Genomic DNA, 16,073 nt, shown 5'->3' on the forward strand with positions numbered 1-16,073 from the left:
GGGATCAAGGCAGGTACATCGTTTTCGGGTTCGCATAAAGTGTAAACGGTTTTTTTGGATTTCTCAGGTCCGAAAATCGAATCAATAATCGAATTCGTTTCCGGAAATCCGTTTTGGACGCGTCTCGTTTCTCAACGTCGAGTGTAATTTTTTATTGCTGTATTATTGTGTCAATTGTCTAAACGCGCTTCAACGACTGCGCTGATGTCTGGACGTGTACATCACCGTTCGAAAAGCGATAGTCTTTTGCCGTTGTTTAGCCGCAAAAATAGAGAACCGAGGTCGACGCCAAGTCTGGTGGTGGGGGCAGAGGGGGGGGGAGGGGCGTAATAATAATAAAAATAATAACATCATTAAACACGGACTTTGGCTGTGCGCGTGAGCTATCTTCGCCGCTGCGCTGGTAGTAACGTGCGGACGACCGTTTGGAGTGGAAACAGCTTCGGACTTGACCGGATTTAATTAATCCGACTGTTATTACGGTGTTGTTTTTTTTTTTTTTTTCACAATTACTTAGGTTCGGGACGTTCAAAAAGTCATTCCGAGTCGCGGCCAACCGTTAAAAATTACCTAACGTACAACAACAGTGGGGAAATGCGGTTCGACGGGTCACGTGGGTTTTCCATAGAAGAAGGTAAATTTTACTACGATTTCGAGTCGACTAATATGATAAATAACAAAACATATTACCCGAGCGATGATTTTCGTACATTTGTCGTTTCACTGTAAATATTCTAATAGCATAATAAACTACCCAAAATCCAAAATAGGTGTATAGGCGTACGAAGTAAGTGGGCATTCGATTTAAATTAATATTTTTTTTTACAAGCGTATAGTCCCGCACAACTACATTACAACTGATGTTTGAAAAATATGCGATTTTTTAATAAATTGTCGTCAGTTTTTTTTTTTTTTTTGACACATTTATAATTTAAATAAAATGATTTTGTATTGAAAGGTACAGGTATGTTTTTTGTCAAGGAAATATATAATGTATATAATCAGACAAGAGGTTAACGAAGACGTGTTGTCTAATAAAACACCATCAAATTTGTTTATAACATTTGTTTGTCATTTCCCCACATACATGTAACACCGGGCTTGGTAATAAATGCATTAAAAAAAATATAGGAGCTGGTATTTTGAAATAAAAAACCTTTTTGGAAAATAAAAAACAAATTAGCATTTTTATTTTGCATTTCTAACATATATAATTTACGGTTTTTCATTATTAATCAAGATTTAAGCATATTAAACCATTTTTAGGTCATCAATTAATCGTTTTAAAAGACATTGTTAAAAATTTTCATGTCAATTTCCATTTCCTAATAATGTAAATACAACAATTAGTTTAAGAATATGTCAGTTTTTATTAACCAATATTTTCAGTTTTAACACCCGTGTCGTCCAGTTGAAAACCACTAAAAATATGACACGTCATGTTTAATATACAATTCTTTGTATGTTTTGGCTGAATCTGTAAAATATTGAAGTTTTATAAAAATTATTAAAATATAAATAAGCAATAAATTCCATTTGCTATTTTTACGTATTGGCAGACCTAAGCGGGAATTCTTTTATTATTCACACAAGTCGGTCGTAATGCCATCAAATTTGTCGGTTTTCGTCGAATTGTAGAAGTCTTGTAGAATATTCGTTAACCTCTGGTCGTACCTACACTTGTAAGTATAGGATTTTTTTTTTTGTCTCAAGTTGAAGTTTTGTTTGCTCGTTTAACGAGGTACAGTAATTATTTGAAACCGTTTTAATTGTAATGGATTTTCATGACCTGTTAAAATAATATTAAATATATTCGTTAAAAAAACTGTCTGCCTTACAACCATTTTTTTTAAAAAAACTACAAAATTGATCGTTTACCGGGTGTCCAAGCACAAATCTTGGTTTACACGAACATATATTTTATATTATATATAACATAAAAATCTTCACAATGAATTAATGTTGTAACCTCCGTGTAAAACAATATGAGTTATTACACCATTGCATGTGACTTTGCTAATAATTTAATGTTGTATTGCTTGTATGACACGTTAAGCCATTCATTAACGTCGAGTCCAAAGGTTTTTATGAACTCATATCAATCTTAAAGTTAAACATAATTCAACAATTGTGTAAGGTCGACGTCGACAAAAATGTTGCAAGTCTTATACGCTGTATCGGTTTCTGCAATACAGACAACGGTTTCAAGTTTTAACATCAATGTCATCAATGGGTCATGATTATGACCCAAAGGAATAAAACTTATTGAAAAAAAGTTAGTATAAGAATGAACTTAAACATAGTATAATAAGACATAATAATTATGTACTTTGAATAAAGAATATAAAAAGTCCAATTTCGGGCTTTGGAAAAAATAAACTATTTTCATTAAAATTAAAGCACCTTTTTTTACTGTACAAGAAATGGCACTTTCACGTCGAAAATGTTGTGAAACTTTATAGTTAATTTTTCAAAAGTTTTCGATTTTTAAGAGATTGGAGAATTTCCCATGTTTGATTGACCAGCCAAGTGTCACCAGTTGAAGTTTATAATAAAAAGGGTGATAAACTTTTGATACCTACACATTTTTCTACCGGATTATTTACTTATATTAATTATTACCGAGTGCATAATATATAATATTATCGTATGATGAAAATTATTTTAATTCGACAGTCACATACACAAGTGTGTGAAATAATTAAAAAACTTAGATGGAGTTTTGCGTTTTTGGAACAAAGACAATGGGTATTCGTTGTCTTTGCAGCAAAGACTGTCTTTGCGCTGTGGTTGTTACAAAAAGTTTGTTAATATTACAGCAAACTGTAATGATATACTACGATGCAGCGAATCTGCGAGTGTTATCACACGCCGTTAATACCACTTTTTGGCAATCTATACAAAATATATTTTGGAAAAGCTTTGAAAACTTTGACTCGTGTTACAATCGGAATGGACCGAACGTATTGCGCGTTTATCGATTGCTCGAAACGCGTTCCAATTATTTGTCGGCTATTAATAATAATAACATTATTGTTGCTATTATTATTATTATCATTATCGAGACGATTATCCGACCGTGTAAAAACGCATCGGTGGCCAAAAAAACGTCAGACGGGTGTGACAACGCTTTTAAATCCATACAGCACACCTCTTGACGGAGTAAATAATCATATTATTAACAGAGATCAAAACACTCGCTATGGGAAATCGTTGGGGTCGAAAACAACGTGAACGCGATTCCGACGATTTGTTTTTCGTTTAGAATTTAAAGTTGGAAGCTGTTTGAAATGTGGCTCAAGGTCTCCGAAGATTTCGCTATGCGCCTACAGCTCTAGTGATTCTGTAAACATCCTGACGGGTCTGACATTACTCGGCCAACAGAGTCATTAACGATGGCAGCCGCACGTCAGTGGCAAAAACAAACGTGTAGTGTGATTTATAATATTATAAAATATGCTAAACGAGAGAAACAAACATGCTTGAAGGATTGGCCTGTTAAAAAAAACAAAATCGAATACCTATTGAACAAAGGCGCCCACGGGGAGGGGCAACTCCCTTCGTAGCTTCTCTGAAAGCTAAAAAAATGTATATCCAATATCCCAAATTTGTAAAATCGATTACAAAATCATAGGCAGCCCCCCCCCCTGAATTTTCACCTGCGGGCGCCCTTGCTATTGATTTCAAATTAAGTTCAAAATATACATACCTTAAGCTTATACATTACTTTGTAATTTTTTTTCTCTTAAGCACACACAACTTTAGACAAATCTTATTTTATAAAACACAATAGGTAATTTACGGAAAACACTTGATTGAATTTAGCAAGAAAAATTGTATTATAATATTTATATGCGGTTTTGTTGAAAAACCTTAGCTACCTATACAGTTAAGAAAGGAGTGAGAGAGATAAACCACTTCGTTTCGGCCACACGTATAGTGTGTATTGGGAGATGCACATTTTTGGAAAACAATTTAAGACTATGAGTAAAACAACCAAGTTGAAAGGTTGGATAGAATTTTTGCCTAAAAAAATGTTATCGAAACAAGTCTATGGAAATACTATGTAGATAAATTCTTTATGTTTGTTCATACTCAAAGACTGAAATCCTAAACTTTTGTAGGGTAGAAAACTGTAGAAAACTATACGTTTTCCTTTCTGGTATTATCATTTAATATTAAGGCGCCTGTAGAAAAAAAAACACATTATAATCTAAATTATATCGAATTAACGTGAAGTACATTTTTAAACGAGTCGGCTATATTTATCAACGTAATCGCACCAATCTAACAAACGAGACTTGTATATTCGATGAAAAAACAGTCGCCATTAATCTTAGTAATGAACACTAATCGGCACCACAGCGAAAACAATATTTATAAGTTCAGTTACTGACAAACCCGATAGAATCCATTTTGTGGGTTTTCGAAGGAGGTACACTGTGCTTGTTTTACAGTAAAATTGTTAAAGTTCATGTACTATATACCTTACCTATACGGCTATACCAAAATGAAAGGGTTGCAAAAACGTTCATTAAAGGTTTAACGAATCAACAGATGTTTTTAGTGGCCCGTGATTGGTCCGTTAAATGTATTAACTATTTATGCAACTCTGGAATAATATAATCTCAACCCTATATAGTTAATTTGGATCTCAAAAATATGGAAAGACCTCAGCAATATGTTTACCCGCACCAATACAGAGTATTCTGTTCCGGCTTGTGATCAATAACATATACTTAATATACTTAATATTATACTATACTTTATATTTTACCTATTAGTTTGCAGTAATTATGGTGTAGTGTATTTAATTTAATAACCCTAATGAATAGTGGACGAGCTTTGCCGACGTCCGGGCTTATATTATAATTAATAACATGCCGGTTTTGGCGGAGGTTTATTCATTATTTATGTTTTCACCGCATAAATATTACACGAGTGGGCGTGTGAGCAAGCTCTTTTTTTATGTGCTAAGTAATAAGCTGTAAGCACGAAAACCGGTAATAGCTGATCGAGCTGAAAATTGATTTTATTAATAGTTTTTTTTTCGTACCAATTTATTTACTGGCCGTTTTCTTACACTCTGTTGCATCAAGTACCGCCGAGTCAATGTTTTAAACATTTTTTTTTTTTATTACAAAATTTTCAAATCGATAGAATAAACGCTATGCGCATTACACCGCATTTTCTACCAAATTGATTTAACCAAAAAGTCTTATCACAAAATCTCATGCACTCAATTCTTCTTCGGGCCAGACTTTTCGTAATGAGTCGTTTTGTTTTGCCAAAAAAAAAAAAAAGTATATATTTTAAATTGCCTTGAGCCGTTTGTCAACATACATTCAGATTATTCCGTCCGTTTTTCATCACCAACCTAATTGCGTCGTCAACACTTGTGGAATGCTTGCAAAAAAATAACAACTCAGCGAGTTACATCTGGTATAATTACATTTTTAATCCTAATTTATATGATATTAAAAAAACAATTATTTTTTAATCATCATTATTACGGCTATAATACGCCGTGCAAAGATGTATGCGTGCAAAGACATAATAATATCAGAACACAGTAACAACATGAAACTCATATTGCAAAAAAAAGTGCGACTACATATTTTTGAACAAATTGTATGTTAGTGTGACAACTCACAATAATAGACCTACCTTCAAATGGAAAAACTACACCTGAAAAAAACTCAATAAAGAAAAACTTTTCAACTCTTCGAGGGTAAAAGGTACCTGTAGTTCCATACTTAAAGAATATCCTAATCCAATTTGGAAGGAAAGTTTTTTTTTTTTTTTTTTGCGTTACGTGATTTTAAATGGCCGTTTTTTGATTTTAATGCATATTATAAAGTACTTTTCGAGTACGGTCTACTATTTGAAAAGTTATTGAGGGTCCAAAAAAACTAATAATAAAAAACGCATCAATACCATCTCAGATCCGCAGCGATGCTAAAACTAGTTTGTACTATTTTACATTTTCTTATGTTATAAAGTATTTATATTAATAACCGTACAATAATAACGCAATTTTCTTAAAAAAAAAAAAAACTGATCGGATTACGGATAACATAAAAAATTATCCGATGTAATTTTGAAACATGTAAAATAATTATTACAAGTCTACCATCTTTTAATTATAAAATAATAGAATATTTTAATCAGTTCTCTAATTGTACTTAACATTACGGTCTATAATCGAGTACCTACCTATCAGTGATTATATTTTGAGGCCATTATTACAAAATGAAATATTGAAATATTTTCTAATTATACTACTTAACACCTATGAATGAGTATAATACGGTTATGTTTTTCTCTATAAGTAAAATTTAACGCACTACACTTGACTTTTTTAACGTGAGGAGCGAGGACGTTACATTCTTACTCCTATAGTAACCAGTAGGCCTAATGATAATATTAGTAGGTAAATTAATTATTTTAATATTGTGTATAGAAATCGCCCAACACTGTTACACTTGTACACATTTGTATAATTTCCACTTACCTTTAGATGTTCTTTGGAAGATTAATGTCACATTGTGATGTCTATAGACTTGATAATTTCTTGAGATGATGACAAGAATACCGCAATTTAGATTTGCATCTCTAATATGAGTATTTTATTAGACTGAATTGTTGTTATGCTGATGGAAAATATTACATAAGACGGGATATAATTAAAAAAAAAAATAGTATAAACTCTTGGTAACTCATATAAGCGGGCAACGTTAACAGTTGTGGTAAACAGATGCCTACCTTTATACCTACATAGAAGATGAGAAATAAACACTTTTACTTTTAAACACTATTTTTTTAAAAATATATTTTATTAAACTTTTCAAACAATAATACAAAACGTAAAGAATATATCGATATTGATAACAAGCGCCTAAACTACAGACAAAAGTAGTGATATTATACCATAATACATAAAATTCATTAAGCTTAAATACTAATATGTTAACTAGACTGCAAGACAGTTACGTGTATAAAAACGGATAATAACAAAGCACAAAGAAATCGACTACTACTTTAAAAGGTTATACATTTCAAGATCATCAAGTATTAAAGTTAGGAAATATAATACAGACTAATAGCCTAGTAATAAATTAAACAAACCCAATGACCTCAGCTTATTACACTGTAAAATCATTTTGATAGCAATATCTAAAGTTGAGATTTCTTCTAAATCTTTTACCCGCATATTGTGTCTTGAAACAATAGACATACTGTCTCTATGAAACATTCAATTAAGCGAGTAGTTTTAATTTTTTATTGCTCCTCCTCGGTTTTCCAAACAAATCCCAGAAAGTTAATGTAAAGGATGTATAGCGTTGTGAATTTCGACACGAAGTTACGAATTTGAACAAGAAAATCCATTTATTTTCTGTGCTGCGCGTAAAAAAAGTTCGTCTTGATTTAAAAAAGAAAATCCAAGGTTCGGATAACGCAAAATTGGTGGTTCGACAAAAACGTCAATCGTTCAGTTGGTTGGATAACAATATTTTCGTTAAATATCGGTAAAAAGAAGACGCGTATTGGGTAAACTATAAATTAAGTAAAATAATAACAACAATGATGCGGCCCAAGGACACGCGGCGGCGCTACGACCCTAAGTCATTAATACTATTTAATTTAACTAATACAAATATATCATCAGCATAATATAAATTTGTAGCATCTATTTGTATGAATAAAATTAGAAAATGAGATCAATGCATGTCTAGTAGACAGTCCAAACCAAATTGATTATAAGCAAAAAGAGTTATATTTATTTATAAATTATTAAATTTTCTTTATTAAACATTTGTAAAAAATTGCAGACACAAACAACATTAAACAATTAATAATTGCCACATGTTTCTATATTTAAGTAGAATTTAACAAACACTCAGTGAAAAAGACGTTGATTTCTAATTGAATAAAGTTTTTCTCTTTTCCGAATAGAAACTAATATTTTATTAGTGATTTAATTTTTTATTTATATTTTTAACCATAATAAAAATACTGGCCGAATCAACTACCTTCTTTATTTTATTATTAAAAATATTTCAAGAGCGGAGAGCCATGTAAACATTATCTACGTTAAAACCATACCAACGTTCACTTGATAATATTGAACTAAGATGTTGAAAATCTATTACTTGGTTTTGCTTATTAATACTATTTTTATTTTGTTATTCTATTGCAAAATGCCGGTTTGTCGTCGGTCAGTATGCGCCTTCGTTGCGCGCTTCGACCATTAGGCCACACAACGGTCGAGTCATTCGAAGGGTGCTTGTCGTTTTTGGATTTCGCTATCAAATCGCCAATTCGTCGGATAAGACCGCGGCGGCATTCCAAGCAACGAGGCGCCGACATGTGGTGGTCGCATGCGTTTTGGGTAGTCGAGCGAGTCGACGGGTGATCGGTCATTTGCCGCCATTCGAAATCGTACACGACCGGATTGCGGTAGGCCATTGTCACGTACAACTCGAACACCTCGCCGCCCGGAGAGGCTTGCAAGTAATGTCTGTACTCACTCGTGTGTGTTTGTCGTCGCGTTTTTTCTTTCTGGTCCGGCGAGCTTCCGTTTCCGTTTCCGGTAACGATTTCCAAGGCCTGAACGCACACGTCGTCGTCGTTACCGCAGTTTTCGCCCCACCAGTTGCCCGTATCGTTTTCACTGGAATCGCCGCCGTCATCCGGACGAGCTACACCCGTGTCGTTTGAAGCTGCGGGGAAAAAAATTACACCCGCATTTATGTTTTATACGGTCAGCGTAAACAGATAGGAAACCACATCTTCTCGGCACGCCCTTCGTGTCGGTTAGTAAAAAAAAAAAAAAAAAATGACACTCCTACGACAATAACCGATAGTCGAGAAGAGTAATGTCAAAAAAAGAAAATAAAAGTTTTTCTGCAACCACGAACGAGCATTTTCATGTCTCGTTGGGTACCGAATAAATTTAGAGTAGTGGTGGAATTATAGATAATGATATAGTATATTAACAAGCGGTAACAACAAGCTAGTATATTAAAACGACAAGTTTCTGGCTAAAATTGTAACGTTTATTATCTGGCTTAAAACAATTCATAGAGAAATTGGGCCCTTAAACTGTTTTGGTTTTATTATTTAGTTCTAATTTGAACGTTGAACGTACAACATAGCTCTTAGCTCCGATATCTTACCCCAATCACTAACCCCCAATCCCCTACCCTATCACTCACCCCTACCTCCTATAACTCACCCCTACCCCCCACTCCTATCACTCACCCCTATCTCCTACACCTATCTCCCGTCCAACCCTATTTCTTTTTTCGTTACGCTTTTTTGATAACGCTTTTTTCGGTTATGTGCCAGAGCTAAGACATGAAAATGTCAATAATCATGGAAATGTGTTCGCCAAAAGTCATTACAAAAAAAAAAATGAGTGGGTTTTAAAATAATACAACTTTTTCATCCACTAATTATTCCTTTAACTCTCCTATGTCTCGTCTCATGCGTATTGCTGCTAATGAGGACCCATCGTTCTCGACGTCTTAAATTGTACAGCTTTATTTTAGTATTATTTCTTTTTATAAATAAATATAAATATTACTGTTAATTTTGTTTTGGGCACTTGTGCCTGTTAAATGAATAAAATAAATAATAGCCGTGATATATACACAGATGTAGCCGTGCTGAGGGTTAATCAAAGTCACAAGCGGAACTGGTAGTATAGACGGACGGGCGGTAGAATGCTCTTTTGACTGCGGAAATCTTGCATAAAGTCGGTTATCATTTTCTTATACAGCACCGCTTATCTCAATCAATTTGTTTTTTTTTTTTTTGCGAGAAATTACCCATAATCGGTTTTTGATATGAAGTAAGTCGTAATTTTCTGATAAAATCAACTAGAAGAGTCTAGTCTTCATGTAATATGCACTAAAACCACCAACTATAGTTAATCCCACGGAAAACCCTAAAAAATGTCCATATTAATTCACGAGTCACACGACACGCCAAAATCACGATGTCTTAAACATGGCAAGTCGAAAATAGGCAATAGCTGATAGATATTTTTGGGAAAAAATCATGTAACCTGTTTTTTGTATACTATAAGAGAATTTTTCACAAAATTCCATGGTATGATATAATTTTTAATTTTAAGTTTATGTAAGTTTTTACATGAAATTTAAAAAAAAATCTATTCTTAAAACCCCTTGTGTAGTGTTTAACTTGATATAACTAACAATATTTAATATTTTACTATATTTTTTTTCTAAGAGATTTAAGTTGTTTTCGTAGAACATAAATGTACAACACAGTTACCTATGTGTTTCACAAATTATACCGCATAGCCCATCAGATAATTTACCGCTAAGCTAATTTAAAATAAATTTTTGTTAGGTATACACAAATAAAGGTTTTTAATAAAATTAAAAATACATCTAATATTACTTAACTCCTAAATTGTTATCACATTTTTTCTAAGTTGATTTTTTTTTTTTTTACTTAACGATATTTTACACAGACTGCGGTAAATATATAAATTTATAGGTTAACAACAATACACAAATACATTGTACAATATTATTATGAATAAATGTATATTTTAAGTCAGTAATCTTGTTAATTATCCGTAATCGGTTTTCAGACATTATATTATGTCTGAATTAATGGTCTTAAGTCAGATGTCAAACAATAAAATACAATTTGTTTTAATTAAACTAAGTATTAAGTACTTAGTTTGCATATTTTAAACCTTAAAGTAACAAACTAGATCCCCATTTATATACAAAATGTATGTTTTAATATTACTTTGTGCACCTGTAGTTAGGTCAATTGGCTCGTCAGTCGGGGCTGTGCTCGTTGACATCTGTTCAGGTTGATTCTGAGCATAGTTTACGACATTTCCAACCAAATCATCTAAACAAATATGTACATTAACATTATTAATTTATAATAAATGTCAGTATAAAATATTATCTCTCTGATGCTTTTTCTCATAGTAGATATTCCCTTAAATTAGTCCCTAGAATATTACATAATTCCTAAAAAGTCTTCTTACATTTTCGCTTTTACAAAGTGTAGAACTGTGTTTGCATTTTCTATTTTACAATTAAGTTTCTGAATTTTTTTTTTTTTAATGCAATACATAATATAATCCACAATATTTTAATATTTTTATGAAAGAATGTTGTCACATTCCATGTTACACAATAAATGTACTTACAAAATAGTGTTAAAATTAGGGATGGGCCAATACCACTTTTTACCGATACTTTGTATTCCATAACTCATTATTGATTGAGCAAAAGAAGTATAAGCTATTCTTAAAAATTGTTGATTTAAACTGTTAAATGTACAAAAAAATCTATGCATCAAGTTCATTTTGTGTTGAGTATTATGATTATACCATTTATTAAGCTTTTAATCAACCACTTTACCCAAATATTTTACGACAATTACATATTCAATGCCTAAATATGAGCAGTCATTAGACTGTAAACAATTCACTGTGTGAATGTTTTAAGGTTCAGTAAAATGATTAGTAGTATTTGTTAAACAAATATAGACATATATGGATATTTTTTAATTCAATTCTAAAGTATTGTTATCCAGCCAATTTTTAATTTTATTTAAACGAGATGTAGCAGATTTATATAGGTAAGTCATTAATACTATTTAATTTAACTAATACAAATATATCATCAGCATAATATAAATTTGTAGCATCTATTTGTATGAATAAAATTAGAAAATGAGATCAATGCATGTCTAGTAGACAGTCCATATCTAAAACCAAATTGATTATAAGCAAAAAGAGTTATATTTATTTATAAATTATTAAATTTTCTTTATTAAACATTTGTAAAAAATTGCAGACACAAACAACATTAAACAATTAATAATTGCCACATGTTTCTATATTTAAGTAGAATTTAACAAACACTCAGTGAAAAAGACGTTGATTTCTAATTGAATAAAGTTTTTCTCTTTTCCGAATAGAAACTAATATTTTATTAGTGATTTAATTTTTTATTTATATTTTTAACCATAATAAAAGTACTGGCCGAATCAACTACCTTCTTTATTTTATTATTAAAAATATTTCAAGAGCGGAGAGCCATGTAAACATTATCTACGTTAAAACCATACCAAAGATAATATAATTTATTTAATAAACCAGAATATACCTTCCGATTCGGAAGACGGTTTCAATTCTGATGATGATTGCCGATTGGGTTACATTTTTTAATACAGTATTAGAAAATAACCAATAAGGATGGTTTACTTAATTTATTAAATGAACGGTTTAACACATTCGATACGCCAGTACTAAAGCAAAAAGTTCTTTGAAAGTATACCTCCATAAATTAAGCCCATAAGTGGAGACACATTTTATTTTTATTTTTCCTATAATCAAGCATAGAAGAAAACAAAATCATGCATTGTAAACTAAACAAAATCTTCGAAAATTTTCAACAAATTATCTTGTTATTTTTGTTTCGTAACTTTAGAAGAAAAAAAGTATAAGAGGGGTGAAGAGTGGCGCAATGAGCATTCTATGGTTTTAAAGGAAATTTAATCTAGTTTTTAAATATTACCATTTCTTTTGCATAAATTTGCCCATTAGTGTTTTATTCTCATTTTTCGTAAAATGAGATTAAATAGAGTCTTTAAAGTGGAGGCCCAAAAACAGGGGGGCTGTGTATTAAATTGAATGTTAAGAGTTATATAAGGCAAACATTTTAAGTAGACTATTTTGGAAACAAGTTTTGAACATAGAAAAATTACAAGGAACCTTAAAACTCATGAATTTGACCTTACCATTCCAGTTCTGTAAATGAGCAACATGAACCTGATACTCATTTTGTTTAAAAAGTAATTGACTAAATTTCAGCCAAATTGTTTTAATTTGTATTAAAATTTTACAAATTTGGAACACCATTTATCCGGCGGGGATGACAGTTTTTTTTTAATTCTTTCAGATTTTTTTATACAGTGGATACTTCCTCATATTTTGCTTGTTTCACGAAAAAATTCAGTTTGAGTAAGATATAACGTGTTCTGTGAGATTTTGTTAGTTTTGGCGAACTTAAAAAAAATCATTTTTAAACAAAATTAAATTTTGAAAATGATATTCAACTTCAAAATTGTTGTAGTTGTAATAATTACACGCCGAACCAACGATCCGATGAGCAATCTAAAAACAGTTATGAATTCGTCATGAAGTTTACTTGAGATCGGTGAGAGTATTTTTTTCAAATTTTTCATTTTAATTCTTTCCGAATTTTATTTTAAAATTTGAAATTTTATAAAATGTTCAAACGTGTGTTTTGTGCGTAGTAGGGGAATAAGATATCGAAAAAGTACGCTGACCGATCTCAAGTAAACTTCATGAAAAATTCAAATCTGTTTTCGGATTACTTATTCGGGGGCAGCCTGTGCGACGGACAAAAAATGTACTATTATATATTAACTAAAATGGCTTTTATTCACAGACAAAATGACTTTCTCAGGCTTCATATATAGTTTTTAAAAAATATATTTTCTTTATTTACAATCCATACAAAATATGTATAATCAGCAAGTCTGATGACTACGATACAACGACATAACGTGTGAATAGGAAGGCTCTCAGCAGTGCCACCTGACCAGAAAAATAAATAGTTAAGGAAAGAAATTCATACATATTATTCATGACAAAATTATCTGTGTTCCGTCATCCGTATTTTTCGATATACCTAATACATCCAACGCTATATCATTTTTAAAAAATTCAATAAAGTCCTTTCTTAATTAATTAATTATTCATTTACTGGTTAAAATATTAAAAAAGGGCCAGTGTAGAGCACAGACAATGTTGTTGTCTATATTATGTAAAAATTTGGTTTCTTAGTTGTGATTATAGCCTTTGTAAAATTAATCCGCGTAAGGCGAGTTTTTCGAAGAAAATAACGACCGTGTGACGTCCTCTTAAGAGGATTGCATGCGGTATGTTTTTTGACATTTTAGACCAAAAAGCCAGACTAAATTTCGACTACTTAAGATGTTCCGATTTGAATTCTGTTAATTATACCAGTGTTTTGGCATTCGAGGTTATGTGGGAAATTGATTTTTGTTTTTTGCTTTTTTAACGTAAAAGCGGTTTTAACGAATTGGGTTTTATAATTGAAAAAATCGCAAATGTGATCAATTTAATTAAAAGAAACTGAAACTTTTAAATGAAAACCGGCTTCCTACATAACACAGTAAAGTAGCTAAAAAAATCGAATCTCTTAACAGAATTGAAATTGGGGCCATCCTACACAGTCGAAATGTTTTCTGACTTTTTGGTCTAAAATAAACCAAAATGGCTTTTAATTATAGACAAAATGATTTAAATTAAAAATAATACCACGAATCTTACACAAATTGACCGGTAAATTAATTTATATAGTCGAAATTTATTAAAACCTCTTTTTTCCTTAATAATTGCCTATACAAAACTCCTTAAAAACAAACCCCACATGAGAAACGGTCGCCATTTTTGGGTATAGCACCGCGTACATGTACAAGTAACACTTTGCATGTTCTTATTGAATATATATTTGTCTGCAAACTAAGCATTGCACCGTCTAAGTAGCCATATCTACGTAGGATTTAGGTACATTAACAGTAAGTGCAGTTTGATAGTATTATTAAAATTAATTGTGTTAGTAAAACAATTATATTTTAAACTAATATTTACATGTAAAAAAAACAACATAGATTACTATACTATTATTATAAATGTATATACAAAACAGTCGGCAATCCAATTAATTATCCAACAAAATCATTACCATAAAAATTACTATACTGACTTGTAGTAATTCATTTTTTTTTTTTAGCTTATAAACCAAGATGCCTCATATATATGCAAATATTTTGATATAAAATTACCTTTTACATGTTTTACTGGTTCAGCGGGTGGATCTGTTCTTATTGACATTTGTTTAAGTTGATTTTCCGCATAGTTCACGCCGTTTCCAACTAAACTGTCTAAACAAATATATAAAAAAACGTTAAAAAAAATATGTTGAAGCAAGATAGTACTCTTTTAGGGACAACTAAATATTTTTTATTCTTATCCAAAAATACCATTTATTTTACCATTATTTTATTGTATAAAATATACTTTTAAGAGCCTGATTTATAAATCAAATATCTCATATTATTTCTAAAATACTACATTTTTGTATTTATAATTAAGATTCGACCCGATAGCTACAGCTTATTAAATTACATTTTCTTTGTACCCAAATAGGAAAAACGTATTTTTAATTCTCTTATGAAAAATAAGAATGTTATGAAAGTGATTGTTCACTGTTTAATAATAGTATAATTATTTGCTTTAGTAATAGCATTAAATATATATAGTACATTATAAATACTTAATGGTAAAAGTTTATAAACAATATAATCTGGCATCTGCTCCATAGTGCTAAAATTAAATATATTTTGTGGGCCTAGTGTCATAATTTTAAAACGATAGTGATTATAATTCTGTTGATAGTTTTATCTATTGGTCACAGACAAGTGGATAAATATGCAACAATAAATCATTGCTTCACCACTATCGCTACACAGCTTCTTGAATATTATAAATAGAAATCTTTATTTTCGTATTAAAATTTGAATACATAATAAAAAATGTTTAACGATATGAAAAGCCATGATTGATGTTATCCAAACGATAAGAAAATATTTGAAGTTTTCAGTCTATTAGAATATTATAAAACGAATTGATTTAAATAAAAACGATTTGTGGAATTAGCTGTTATTAGTAGAAATTAATACATTTTGCTGAAGTTAATAAATTCGAATTTTTCCAAAGCGACGCGGATAACTTCCGTTTCGCAGTGGTGCGGTAATCAGACAACTTGTCCATTTGTTATCTGATAACAGTTATCACATAATAATGTCCATATTCTGTATCACGAAATAATATCTTCGACAAGCAGCTGTCATAGGTTTCTAGCTACCCTTACAGTATTACTCTCCATATGGTTATAATCTAGCATAAAAAAAAGGACCACGAAGGGCGAGCTAACTATGCGGGACGTTGGCATTAA

At 31.0% G+C, this 16,073-nt stretch overlaps 1 protein-coding gene across 2 annotated transcripts in view; it reads left to right on the forward strand.

Annotated features, from left to right (window-relative positions):
- Nucleotides 1-424: 424 nt before the first annotated feature.
- Nucleotides 425-16,073, forward strand: part of LOC126837334 (uncharacterized) — a 39,526-nt gene continuing 23,877 nt past the window's right edge. For both annotated transcript variants that reach the window (XR_007685503.1, XM_050571198.1), the window contains exon 1: nucleotides 425-634. The gene's annotated coding sequence lies outside the window, so the exon portion shown is untranslated. The remainder of the gene's footprint in view (nucleotides 635-16,073) is intronic.

Source organism: Adelges cooleyi, unplaced genomic scaffold (assembly GCF_023614345.1).
Source record: "Adelges cooleyi isolate 19-005CV unplaced genomic scaffold, UGA_ACOO_1.1 ACOO_flye_CR_arks_rails_tigmint_CR_PRNA_248, whole genome shotgun sequence".
Taxonomy (NCBI): Eukaryota; Metazoa; Arthropoda; class Insecta; order Hemiptera; family Adelgidae; genus Adelges; species Adelges cooleyi.